Genomic DNA, 14,268 nt, shown 5'->3' with positions numbered 1-14,268 from the left:
TTTCCACAAGAAACATATGAATATTTTTGTCATACTAAATAACATCCCTCCAAATTGAGATGTTAAGGTCCAAGCCTCCTGAAATGAGTGCATTAGAAGATAAAGCATTTAACTTGACAGGCCTGTTAGAACTGGCACCATGTGCGTGTAGAACAGATATATCTTTTTCCTATGTGCAATCAGAGAAAAGATCTTAGGGGACACAGCAGTTAGCCAGCTGTCTGCAAGCCACGAAAAAGCACCTTATCAAAAACTCATACTAACAACATCATAACCTTAGATTTTTGGCCCACAACACAATGAGAAAATATGTGTCTGTTAAGCTGTTTGTATATGAGTAGGGCAGACTTAGTGGACAAATAGATTCTTCAATTCATCATCACTTGCATTTTTGGGTCAGTGTGTTAGATTATCAAAATATTCACAGACGTTTCATGATTTCCCCTTGTTTTAAACTTCATTTCCCCCAATAACATCAGATGTTAAGCTATTTGTACTTCTTTGGTGAGGCAACTGCTGCAATCTTTTAAGATTTATATGCTTTTATTGGAAAGTCAGATTTACAGAGAGAAGGAGAGACAGACAGGAAGATCTTCCATCTGCTGGTTCACTCCCCAAGTAGCCACAATGGCCAGAGTTGAGCTGATTCAAAGCCAGGACCAGGAGTTTCTACCAGTTCTCCCACACAGACACAGGGTCCCAAGTCTTTGGACCATCCTCTGCTGCTTTCCCAAGCCACAAGCAGGGAGATGGATGGGAAATGGAGCAGCTAGGACAGGAACCAGTGCCCATATGGGATCCTGGCAGATGCAAGGCAAAGATTTAGCTGCTGAGCTTTGTGCTGTGCATATTAAACTGAGTTCTTTGATAACCTGCTGTTGATTTTCGAGTTCTTTGTACATGTTGAATAAAATATAGCAAATATGTTTTTTAAAAATACTTCTTCCAGCACTGTCATAATTATTTCTTTTTCTTTTTAAAGAAATCCATCTTTTCTGTTATTTCATTCATGGATTATGATTTCGGTTTTGTATCTAAAATAAAAATCATCATAATAGCTAAGACCAATAAGATTTTTTTATCTTCTAGGAGTTTTATAATTTGATTTTTATGTTTAAATTTGTGATCCACTTTATTTTATATTTGTGAAGATTGCATGGTCTGTGTCTTTATCATTTTGCATGTGTATATTCTGATTTTCTAGCCCATTTTTTTTAAAATCTTTTCTTCATTATATTACCTATGTTCTTTTGTCAAAACCCACTGAGGGGCCAGCATGCTGGTTCAACTGGCTGATCCTTCCCCTGCCAGCACTGGGATCTGATATGGGTGCCAGTTCATATTCTAATTGCTCAACTTCCAAGCCAGCTGCCTGCTTACAGCTTGGAAAAATAGCAGAAGACGGCCTAGGTCCTTGGGCCCCTGTACCTACATGGGAGACCTGGAAGAAACTTCTGGTTTTTGGCTATGCCAACCTAACTCCGCATTGCAAGCATTTGGGGAGTGAGCCAGCAGATGAAAGATTCTACTCTGTGTGTGTGTGTGTGTGTGTGTGTGTGTGTGTGTGTGTGTGTGTCTGTTTCTTTCACTCTGTAGCTCTCTTTCGAATAAAAATAGAAAATAAGTAAGTTTTTAAAAATATTTATTTTATTTATGTTGGTCTGTTTTGGCATCCTCTATTCTGCTTGTCTCTTCTTTCACCACTGCCTTCAAAATTTTAATATTGTTTTGAAATTAGATAGTGTCAGTTCCTCATTTTTTCTCTTTCTTCAATATTTACTTTACTATTCTTGATATTTGGACCTTCCGTGCACATTTCAGATTGCATTTTTTTTGAATCACACAAAGTAACTTCCCAGGCTTTTTATTGGCATTACAAATATGCTCATAACCTACATCATCTCCCTTATATCTAAAGGAAATCTTTCAGTGTCTATTTTGAGGGAAACAAATTTCCTCAATTTTTGTTTGTGTTGGGTTCTCTATTCTCTTTCACACTTGAAGGATAATTTCAAAGAGCACAAAATTCTGTGCTTGTGGGGTTTTATCTGAATACTTCCTACTGACATGTTTTCTGAGGAGAAATCAGATGTAATTACTTTTGCTTCTCTGTAGGTAAGCTTTTTCCTTCCTCTGGATTTCTTTGACTTTTATTGTGCTTCCTTTCTGAAGTTTGAAAGTGATATGCTCAGGTATAATTTCTTTAACTGTTTTTTCTTCTTGATGTTCTATCAGCTTCTTAAATGCATGATTTGGTGTCTGACACTAATTTGACAAACGCTTGGTTGTAATTTCCGAAATGCTGTTTCTGGTTTTATTTGTTTTTGTTTAGTTTTGTTTTGTTTTCTTCTCATATTCCTGTTACATGTGTTTTGGATTTTTTTTAAGTTGTGTCCCCAGTTATATAGAATAGCTGAATGATTTCTGCATTTGTTGTTTGCTTTTCACCTTGGAGATGTCTGTGGACATATTCTCAAGGACAAATTTGCACTTAACAGACATGTTCATGCCATTAATGAGTCCATCAAAAGCATTCTTTTCCCAGTTATGTTATTTTTTATCTTAGCATTTCCTTCTGATTTTTTTCAATATCCATATCTCTTTTTGCATTCTGCATCTGTTCTTGCATGCTTTCTGCTTTCTTTATTAGAGCCCTTAACACATTTATCTCATTTGCTTGAATTCCAGAAGTTAATTGTTCCAACCTCCCTGCCACATTTGAATGCTTGAGTGAGTTTCTAATGCTTGCTTTTCCTTATTAAAGCATCTGGTTTTGTCATTGTTGTGTTTGGCATTTTCATGTGACATAATTTCTTGTCCAAAAGCAGACTTAATGTGCTACTCTTCGTGTTTCTTCATTGACACGGTAAGTTGCATGCACAGCATAAGGGTTCTATATTAGATTTCAGTCTTCCAGCCCTTGCCTGAGCTGTAGGAACTCTCGGGATTTCTTCTTAGGTGGCACAGGATAGCTAAAGGGTGCTGGGTTGTGTATTTTGCTGTGTCATTTGGGGTGGTTAGACTCAATCAAGTAATCCATGACAGGCTACACTCCAGTAAAACTTCTTTTGAGAATAGCTCTGATTAAAAACATGCAGTCAGAAGGGCTCCAAAGTGCTTACTGCCCCTCGCTTTGCCTTGAGTGTGAGGGCTTCTCTGAAATCCACTGTGAGGTTCTAGTGACATTCCTGGAAGCGACCTCAATGAAATCACTCCTCTGAAGTTTCTGTTAGACATGGCCACAAGAGTCTCCAACACTTTATCAGTTACAGGTTAAAATTTCATTCTTCAATACTGGTCTCCATAGAGAAATTTTTTCCTGTAAGTTCTTGGTCTGATAAACTGTAATTTTCTGTGTTTGTTTGAGTGTCATTCCAATTTGGGTGACTGTGGTTTGTCATTCACCCTGACACCTCTGCAACATCTAAGGAGAGTTGTTGATTTTTCAGTTTATTCAGCTTTTTAATTTTTGGCAGAATAATGATTTTCCAAGTACTTTTCACACTAAAGCAAAAACCAGAAGTACAGATAATTTATATTACTACTAATTCTATTGTAATCTATAGATTTACGCATGGATTTTTCTATGGAAGCCATCATTCTCTCGAGTAATACAAACAGAGATGTTTCTACCTATTATTGGAACTTAATATTAGCCATATATATGTGCAACACACATAGAAGTATGCTTCTTTTGATACAGCAAATTTCACTTTTCTGCAATGGTACACAACATGATAAAATATATGGATAAAGAATATTTAAAATAAGTAAGTACATCTTAGAGTATATTAGAACCAATGCCACTACCACTAGGAAACTTTTTTTTTAATTTCGCTATTTCATTGTTCCCTGTTCAATACGCACACTTTTATATATGTTTCAAGTCAACCTTATTCTGTGTCATGACTCACTAGTTAAGTATCTTCTCTTCATGACCTAAGACTCACTCAAGCCATGTGTTACATTATTTTAGCTTTTTCTTATCATTCTGGAGTAAATATTTGCATTCAAGGATCTCTTATTCTTTTAATTTCCCAAAATCCATAATAACTTTTATTAATTAGTCTTCGACTTTGCAAAACTTGCAAAACTTTAGTAAATGAGAGAAATACAAGTAAGCAGAAGGGTCAGAGCAGTCAATTTTATGCTTTATATACAGACAGTATGACTTCCTTTTGTTTTCTCAGCTAAAACAGAAGATACATGTCATGATGAGTTTCATATAATAATTCTAAGATATAAATAACTGATAGATAAAACTATTTTGTATTCCTTTGCTTAATTTATCTTCTTGACAAAATCCAATTATATACAACCACTCACTCATTAAGGATTGCCCCCAAAATACAAAAGTGATATAATATTCTTTTATTATATCCCTGTAAAATATTTGTCAAAATTTATAAGAGATTTTAAAATTTTGGCAATGCATTTAAAGTCATAAAATTTTAAAAGATAGCATTGATTAATGACAAAATCAGAGGAAATAATTTTCCATATCAAATTGACACTTCAGTCAAATATAGTTTAGTATTTAAGGAAAATGTTTAAAGTAGCAAAATAGATATATTATTATAAGGTCCCTGAGTTTTTTTTTTCTTCTACTCAAGATGAGCTATTGTTTTCTAATCTAAACCAAGCCAACTAAGCTCCTAAAGATGAAACAATGCAATTTGGAGAGAAAGAAGATTAAAATGTTTAGAAGATTATGTTTCTAACAATGAAAGATAGGTGAACTTGAAAACAAATAATATCCTAAAAGTTCAAAAGTTGAAAAAAAGACGAGTCAACCATCTGTGGGCCGTGTAACAACATCATGTAATTGGAATCCAAGAAGGAGAGAATAGAAGACATGAAAAAATGGAAAAATTTGGTCAATAAAGAAACGTAATGAACCTCAAACACAAGAAGCATGAGTGAAATTACACCAAAATTTCTAATGGTCACAAATGACACTAAAACTTCTAATGGTCGCATTGTTTAAACTACCTCGGTAAATAATAAGAGCAACAGCAGGATGTGAGCACTGCATACGTAGAAATAATGTAAGGTAGGACCACCTCAGTCAACCTAAACTTCTGTACGCAAAGAAACAGCATTCGGGAAAGGAAAAAGATGTTACAAAGACCTTTCCAGACAAAAAATCGAAAAGGCGTATATTATGTGACAGTTAAAATGTACGTTACTCATTTTACATTTTATTTTATGTTCATTATGTCTTATTGATCGTGTGCATTGAACTTTGAGCAAAACAAACAGGAAATAGAAAAGAATTCATCATAAGAACAAAATTATAATACTATAAGAAGTCCTTGGGTTGACAGACATGATACAGAATGATAAAGAATGTGAGCACAGAAGGTGACAAACATGTGGATAAACATGTAGATAAATCTTTTCTCATGTTTTCAAATATTTTCACAAGAAAATTGTTAAAACCAAAAATAATAATAATGTATTACGGTGTTAAAAAAATATGTAGAAATAATATGACTGATAACTATGGGTCTATTCCAAAAAAATAATGGAAAATGAAATCCTAAAATAAGTTTATTTTGTTGAAAAATGTTCTGAAAACTATGTATATTTTTCTTCTTACTATAATATGCATTTCCATCAACTTTTAAAATATCTGTCACACAGTTTGGAAAAGTTTTAAAACCATATGTGAAGGGCCCAGCGCTGTGGCCTAGCAGCTAAAGTGCTTGCCTTGAATGCGCCGGGATCCCATATGGGCACTGGTTCAAATGTTGGCAGCCCTGCTTCCCATTCAGCTCTCTGCTTGTGGCCTGGGAAAGTAGTGAGGACAGCCCAAAGCCTAGGGACCCTGTACCCACATGGAAGACCCAGAAGAGCTTCTGGCTCCTGGCTTTGGATTGGCACAGCACCAGCTGTTGCAATCACTTGGGGAGTATGAATCATTGGACGGAAGATATTTTTCTCTGCCTCTCCATACTTTGAAATTAAAATAAATAAATATATTTTTTAAAAAAAGCTTATATGTGAAAACATACATTCCTTGTTCATAGACTGATTATATTCAATATTTAATACTTATACTGTAAACCCTAAAACAAACTTAGCAAAAGGCTGAAAGTTAGATCAAATGGAGTCACACAATATTTTCAGCTAACCAAGATTCATAACACAGCTGGGAAAAGGTAAACTGATAATAGATGCGAAAAACAGGATGCAAATAGAAGTCAGAATTACAGCAAATATTAAAAAGCCATATTGAATACAAATAGCCCAAGTGTTATATTGAATTTAGAAAATAATACTCAGTTACATGACACCTAAACAAAACTTATGTTAAACATAAATACATAAACATTATAACTAATATGATGAAAAAGCAGTCTCACTGTGCTAACACTATTATATACTAAATTACTGTAGCTGTATTAGATAAGTATATTTGGGAGGAAAGCTTATTACAAGGAATAAACAGAGTCATTTCATAACATAGTTGATTCACCAGGAGAAAATAAGTATCGTAAGTATCTATTTACTTAATATCAGAGCTTCATAAAAGGGAAAACAGAACAAGTGTAAGAAACAATAAATGTGGTTAGGTATTTCATTGCTCTCTTGGCAATATGAGGTAGAGTAACAATGGAATATTAATAATAGAAAAGTCGAAGGAAGAAAGGCAAGACTAGGCTAGAAAGGATTTAATCAGGTTGGAGAGGCAGGGAAACGAGAAAGGAAAACGAGAAAGACTCAGTAGAGGGAGAGAGCAACAAGGAAAGCCTGAGTATGTTCAGTGCGTGAAGATGCCCCAGAATGCTAGAGAGGGCAGGAGCAAGTGCCTAGATGGAGGAGTCAGCCAAGGCCAGAGGACAGTCACAGAAAAAGGGAAGATGAAGGGACAGAAGCTTTACAAATGAGGAGACTTAAATTAAGAAGACCTGTATCCATTCTTCTCATCCTTCACCTGGTTATTCAGAATCCGAGGCCATTTGGTCCTGCGTATGTATGTGAGTAAAGATTTATGGCTTCTAATCTAATTTCCACCCTTAGACTATATCCCACGTCCTTTCAACTATCATCTCCTTCCCTTCTGCTCAAAAACTGTCCCAGAACATTACCTTTCTGTTGACATCACCTATACACTGTTCCTATCTGGGGTCTGTTTACCATCAGATGCATTTTTTTTTCCTGTCCATGCCCTCTTCTGGCTAATTTCTGCAGGCCGCATTGTTCTGGGTGGCCTGTGTCTGTTTTCTCCAATGGAAAGCACATGTGGAAGATGGAGGAGTTATAGCATAAGCCTGGGCGTATTTTCATCTTTCTTTCTGTTTCAGGTAGGTGTATCTCTTCCACAGCCACTGGTCAGGAAGATGAGAATCTCCACATTTCTGAAAACAAATAAACGAACAAAATACGTGTTTCCCCCTCTGAATTGGGAGGGAATTAACCTGCTAAGGCCCCAGATTCTGCCAGGAAGTGCAGGCTTAGTGTTCAGCACAGTGATCCCCCTTTCTCTGTCCTTCTGCCCTGGATGTGACAGTGGTTTCCCCACTGATGCTTATCTCTGGACTTAAATGGCCATTTTTGCTTGCTTTCTTAGCTCTTCCATCAACTAATTATCTACACTATAATGTATCTTTGTAGGTATTGACATGGTTTACATTAGCTCTTCCCATCTGGGCCTACCCACGTAACTTATGTGTAAAATCTTAATAGTCTGCCTCCTTTAGAATTACTTTATTCATTTGTTTACTCTACATCATTTTAACTCTCCATTATCCTTCTCCTAGCTGAAATATCCTTTGGGCCATGTATATTTTCCTCTCTTCTATCCTTGCTTTTTCTGGACATGTTTCTACAAAGATTCATTGCATATACCATCTCCACCTTCTCACTTTCCTATAACTTCTGAATCCACTCAACTCTGATTTTACATTCAGTACTCAGATTGGCTCTTTTGTTCTTTGCCTTAACAGCCTCTCAGCATCCTCTCTGAGCTGTTCATCCTTAGTGTAGCTGTTTTCAAGCCCCCCCTCCTCTATTTTTACATTCATTTTCTCCTTTCCTTGCTCTATATGTTATTCTGGAAAATCTTATACCTGCTCGTGAGTTTCTTATAAGTTTCAATTTTGCAGCTAGCCCCAATATCTTCCTGTTGCTTTTCAGTATGTCCATTACCAGCACTGTCAGTTAGCTCCACAACAAATATTCTCAAAATCAATATATTCAATAAAGGATTTCCCTTCCTACATATTAGGGCTTATGTTCATTACCATACCATTTTCCTACTACAGACTCTTGTCTCCTCCCTTACAGAAAGGTATCAAGAAAATCCTAGTGCTTCTGTACTTTAAATTTTACTCAGTCTCAGTCATCTCTTCAATTTTCAACCACAGAACATTGGAACCAAGCCATCACTCTGGTCCTAAGTGTTTCAGTGTATACTCACCAAATGGCAGGAACAAAATATCTAAACAATTTCTTGCTCCCAGAGCCTCATCCTACTTCTTTGGTTTCACATTGCATAACATGTAGTACCAGAATAATTCGTGTTCTCAGACCTGCACATGAAGAGCTGCCTCTACAAACATGCTCCCTCCATGCTCTGATTCTCTGTCAGTATTCTTCAAAGTTTCTACACATCCTTTATTTAACTCTTTTCTCAAAAGTCCTCTTCATAAAACTTCCAAATTTCTCCCAATTTGTCTCAAATGCTCCTTCTCCTTTCTCTTAAATGCTTGCATGCTACATTTCATAAACCTAGATGCTTAAAGAATTCACTGCAAATAAAACCAAGACAGTTAGGAGCATGCCTTCATGCGTACATAATTATATAAATATTCCTAAAATGAGTGTGGCCTAGAGTAGGAAAAAATTAAATATTAATTGGCCCGGGGTCATTTGGACTGAGCTCTTAGAAAGAAGGCACAGCGGAGGGTGGCAGGTAGCAACACAATACCCAAGATTTGTAAGATCGGATGATCTCTTCCTGTTCCTCAGGGAGTACTTGAACAATAGGAAAAAGACTATATGGTCTGCATTGCAGAAGGGCCTCTAAGCATAGAGTGGAAATAGGACGATGTTGCCAAGGGCCTGAGAACTGTATACTGCCAGACAGGATCCTAAAGAGCTCCATGTGACATTTCTAGGTCCAATATCACTGCAGCAGCAAAACTAATCTATGCACTAATGAAGAGTATAACAGAAAAAAGAGTAAGTAGAACTAGAGTCTCCATACATGAACTAGAAATACTGTATCATGGCTCCCATGGACAATGACTCTAGCTAGTTAAGTTTACCTCCCATCCCATCTCCAACTCCAAATGTAAATTTTAATTGACAGTCAACCTGCAGCCATGCCAGAAAGTAGTGAGTTTTCTGGAGGGAAAGTGAGGGAGAATCAGAGATAAGATTGGTTCACAATGCAAAAGAAGCACTGTGACAGACAATCTCTTTCAAGTCATGTTTTTTATTAAGTCTGCAACAGCTTCAGGCATATTCCAGTCATGGGGCAAGCAACTGAGAACAAAGCTCAAAAAAAAAAAAAACAAAAACACCAGGATCTTCATGATGTCATTAAGTGTTGTCTTGGTTCTAACCAGTCCTTCAGTTTGCTGAGGTGATATCTTTTCTTTATTATTTCGGCCAACTTGAATCAGTATTTTCTGTTACTTGAAGGAGTGACTTCCTAATTATATACCTTTTTCGAAAGTAATTCAAGAATCCAAAAATTTGCCCTATCACCAGCACAATATTACTCTTGGCACATTTGCAGTGATTTCACCATAAACTTTACATCTTTTAAGCTGTTACGTATAAAAGTGGGTTCAATAGAACATGAGATGAATGACATAAATTGAGGCCACAGAGGAGTACATAACACATTTTGGCTAGAAACCCTGTGCATCACTTCTTGGCCTTTTGGCTAAGATCAAGTGTAGAAACCCTGTGCTGTGGATAGTGCAGGTAATACATACTGGTTGAGATAGTTAGGATGATAAGTCAAGGAAAAAGGCACAGAATAGAGTCTATACTGCTAGTTTTCATTTCTGAGGGCACATGACACCAGACAGAACATGAAGGGAATAGACAAGGGTTTTTTTTTTTCCAAAAGTTCATAGAAAATAAATATTAAAAAACTGTGCAGTGGGGTTTCTGTTTCACATAGTAAGCTAAGCCACCACCTCTGACACTGACATTCCACATGAGCATCAGTATGAATCACAACTGCTCTATTTCCTACCTTACTCCTTACTAATGTGTATTGGAAAACACTCAAACGGGAAACCCAAATGATATTCCAGGTTCCTGGTCCAGCCCTGGCCATTGTAGCCATTTGGATAATGATCCAGCAAATGGAAGATCTCTCTCTTTAAGTCTACTTCTCTTTCTCGCTGTCACAATCTCTCTCTTACTCTCTCTTTCTAACTCAGCATTAAAAAAGAAAAAAAACTCTCCTTTTTATAAAAGACATATTTATTGGTATGTTTTTGCAAATGCAAAGAGACAGAGAGATTCCATCCTCTGGTTCATTCTCCAAGGTGCCAAAAAGGCCAAAGCTGAGCCAATCTGAAGCCAGAAGCTGGGAGTTTTTCTAGGTCCCCCATGTGGTACAGGGTCTCAAGGCTTTTGAGCTATTCTCTATTGATATTCCAGACCACAAGAGGGATCTGGATTCCCCATAGACTCCTATGCAGACCATGAATCTAGCATGAAAGGTACTGATTATCAAACAGAAATTCCAGTGTCAATCTTCTTATTCACATAGTTATTTCCAACCAAACAGAAACCTCATTGATTTAGTTAGGCTAAATGCAGCTTTAATATATCAAAAATTCTTGGATTTCTAGTTGATAAACTGAAAAGAATACCAATGTATACAAATCACACATTTTTAAAATTTAATTTTTTACCACTATCACTATTTTTTTTATATCTTTCCTACATAGCTTTTCCACCTTATTCCCACGCCATGGAACTGGGTATTTGTGGATTTCAACTCTTAAGATTGCACTATTTGGGATTTTAATCTTTGGACATTATGTCTTTTGGTTTATTATCAGCATCACTGAAAAATAATTGTTCCATGAAGAGTAATTTCCCCTTGAAATAAATACAGATTTTTTTAAGATAATAGTTAAACTTTAAGGGCAATTGTACACAGGATTTGAAATGACAAAAGTCTCAGGTGTCCTCAGAGTTTATCATAGTGGCTAGAAAGGCAACTTGGGGAGGCCAAATCCTTCCTTGGTGATTCTACTGACCTTGGGAACCAAATTCGCACTTGATTTGTTATGTTGATCGGAAGAGGTCAACAAAACACGTGCCACTTGACTATGAGATAGTTCTCTAATCACACACTCTTTTTCAACTCTCTTCAAATGAAAAGCTGTCTGTTCATTTATGTGAAGAAGAGCAATTTACATTCATTGTCTTTCCCCAGGGCTATGTTAATTTCCATGCTCTCTGCCACAATATAGTTGACAAGGATATTAGTTGTATTGAAATTCTGCAGAACAATAAATTAGTCCATTATATTGATGACCTCAAGCTAAGCAAAAAGTGGCAAGGATACTGGATGCTCTGCTCATATAGGTAATTGTCAAGAATAAGAATAAATAATTTCTCATATTGGTAAATTTTGTGTAAATCCACAGTTAATATCCACATACCAAGAGAACGCATCTTAGGTAAGAAGTTACTACACTTGAAGTAAAATAGCTATTGAGACTATTTCAAAAAAAAAATTTTTTTTTTAACATTTAAGGTCTTTTCTATTTATTTGAAAGTCAGAGAGAAAAATCCTGTCCATTATCCCCTTTGGTAGATTCCTCCAACAACCTGATTGCCAGGAATGCAACTCAAGTGTCCCATGTGGGTAACAGGAATGCAGATAGGCCACCAGCACAGCCTCCAAAAACACATACTGGTGGGAAGCTGGAGTTCGGAACAAGGGGTGGGGCATCAGATTTAGGAACCATTAGGCCAATGCCTATAAGTGAAAACTTAGATTTTAAAAGAACATAAACCACACTTGAGGAAACTATTCTAGTTTATTCTCCATCAGGTGACTTAGAAGTCTCTAAGGGCGCCCAGTGCCATAACCTAGCAGCTAAAGTCCTCACCTTGAACACTTGGGATCCCATGTGGGCACCAGTTCATGTCCCAGCTTCTCTACTTCACTACTTTTTTTTTTGGCCTGGAAAACATAGAGGATGGCCCAAAGTTTTGGGATCCTGCGCCTGTGTGGGAGACCTGGAAGAGGCTCCGGGCTCCTGGCTTTGAATTGTTCAGCTCTGGCTGTTGTGGCTGCTTGGGAAGTAAATCAACGGATGGAAGATCTTTCTCTCTGTCTCTCCTCCTCTCCATAAATCTGAATTTTCAATAAAATAAAATATAAGAAAAGAAAGAAGTCTTTAACAGAGATGGTGGAGGAGAAAATTCAGCAAAAAACTTTGCAGCAGGTCCAAGCTGTTGCTCAGCCTTCCTTGCCACTTAGGCCATGCAATTTCTTACATGATAACTGGACACTGTGTAGAACCTCTAGCATGTCACAAAAAAAAAATACACACACACACACACACAAAGTTCTAGTGTAAAGAACTTTTTGGCAAAGAACTAGTACTAAAACTTGAAAAACAGGGGGTACTTCTGATTTGCAATCTAGCCTGTAAAGAAGTTAGAAGTTTATATTCCATCATAACATTAAAAAGCTGAGCAAGCTGAAAATTCAATGACTCTTCTTACATACAGCAGAGAAATAAGGTCCCAAAACCAGAAGACAGAGGCAAATATAGTAAATTTAAAGTTTGGTTACAAAATGTCTGAACAGTTTTCTTAATAACATATGGACTGAATGATAATCTTAAGAGAAATTTTAATCTATTTCAAACTATGAAGGAATTGAAATGCAACCTACAAAAATTGTGGGATGCTGCAGACGCAGTATTTAGAGAGAAATTCAAGTATGAAGGCAAGTTGGCAATTTCTTACAAATTAAATCTGCCCTTATCATACAATACAGATATCAGATTCCTTTGGATTTTATCCAAGTGAAGTGAAAATGCATGCCGTTGCAAAACACCTGCACATGTTTATAGCAACTTTACTTACAAGCACCAAAAATTGGGGAAAAAAAACAACTTGTCCTTCAGCAGGCAAGTGAATAAATAAACTGTGGTATATTTAGACAATTTAATACTACTCAGAGATAAAAAGAAATGAGCTATTATACCAGGAAAAGACATGCAGGAAACATAAACACAAGAGAAAGAAGAAAAATCTGAAAAGGTTCCATGTTGACTGACTCTAACTATGTGACATTCTGGAACAGCCAAAACCACAGAGACGGCAAAAATATCAGAAGTTCCCAGGTATTAATGATGAATAGGCAGACATGAAGGATTCTTCAGGCAGGAACATTATTCTGTAGGAAATTGAAATGGCAGATACATGTCCTTGTAGATTTCATAGGCAATAATCACCAAAAGTGATCCTTAATATAAACTGTAGTCTTTGAGTACTAAGGATGGGTCAATGTATTTCATCAGTTGTAATAAATGCACTACTACTGGATGTTTGACAGTAGGGGAGGTTGTGCATATGAGGGAATAGGGGGTTTGTTGCAGGGGGTTTATAGAAACTGTAATCTTGGCTCAATCTTTCTGTGAAACTAAAAGCTTTAAAAATAAAGTTTCATCCTTTAAAAAAGACGTAAAACTGTTAGGCGCCACAGACTTATGGGCCTTAGATTTGGCCTACCTGACAGCCTGTTGCATTGCAAAGCCTGCCTTGGGCAAGCAGGGCCACAGCAAGCAGGATAAATGGCCAGAACATCCTGTGTAGAGCAAGCAGAATAGAACCTCCACCCTTGTTCCTGTTCAAATGATTAGTTCCTCCCCTGTTTCAATATAGATGATTAGTTCCTTCCCTGTTTCAATATAAATGATTAGTTCCTTCCCTGTTTCAATATAGATGATTAGTTCCAGGAAACCCTTCCCCTTCCCCTCCTGCCCTAGAGAAGGAGGTATATATAAGAGGAGTAAAATAAAGGCCATTGGCACTCTTTTCCACTAAGTACATGTGTCCGTGTGTTTCTTGGGCCAGCAGCCCGGCGACTAGCAGCCCAGCATTCCCAGTCCACCCTCAGGGCTTGAGCATCGTGTCCTGCAGGTCGGGACATAATATAAGTCTTGGAATGCTACCGGACCCTACTAGGAATTAAACAGCCTATTTACAAAATCAGAATCACCACACAGCAGAATGGGTTACTACAAACTGCAATTGTCAGGT

Source organism: Ochotona curzoniae, unplaced genomic scaffold (genome assembly GCF_017591425.1).
Source record: "Ochotona curzoniae isolate NIBS_2020 unplaced genomic scaffold, NIBS_Ocur_1.0 contig_1071, whole genome shotgun sequence".
Taxonomy (NCBI): Eukaryota; Metazoa; Chordata; class Mammalia; order Lagomorpha; family Ochotonidae; genus Ochotona; species Ochotona curzoniae.
This window is presented reverse-complemented; position numbering follows the sequence as displayed.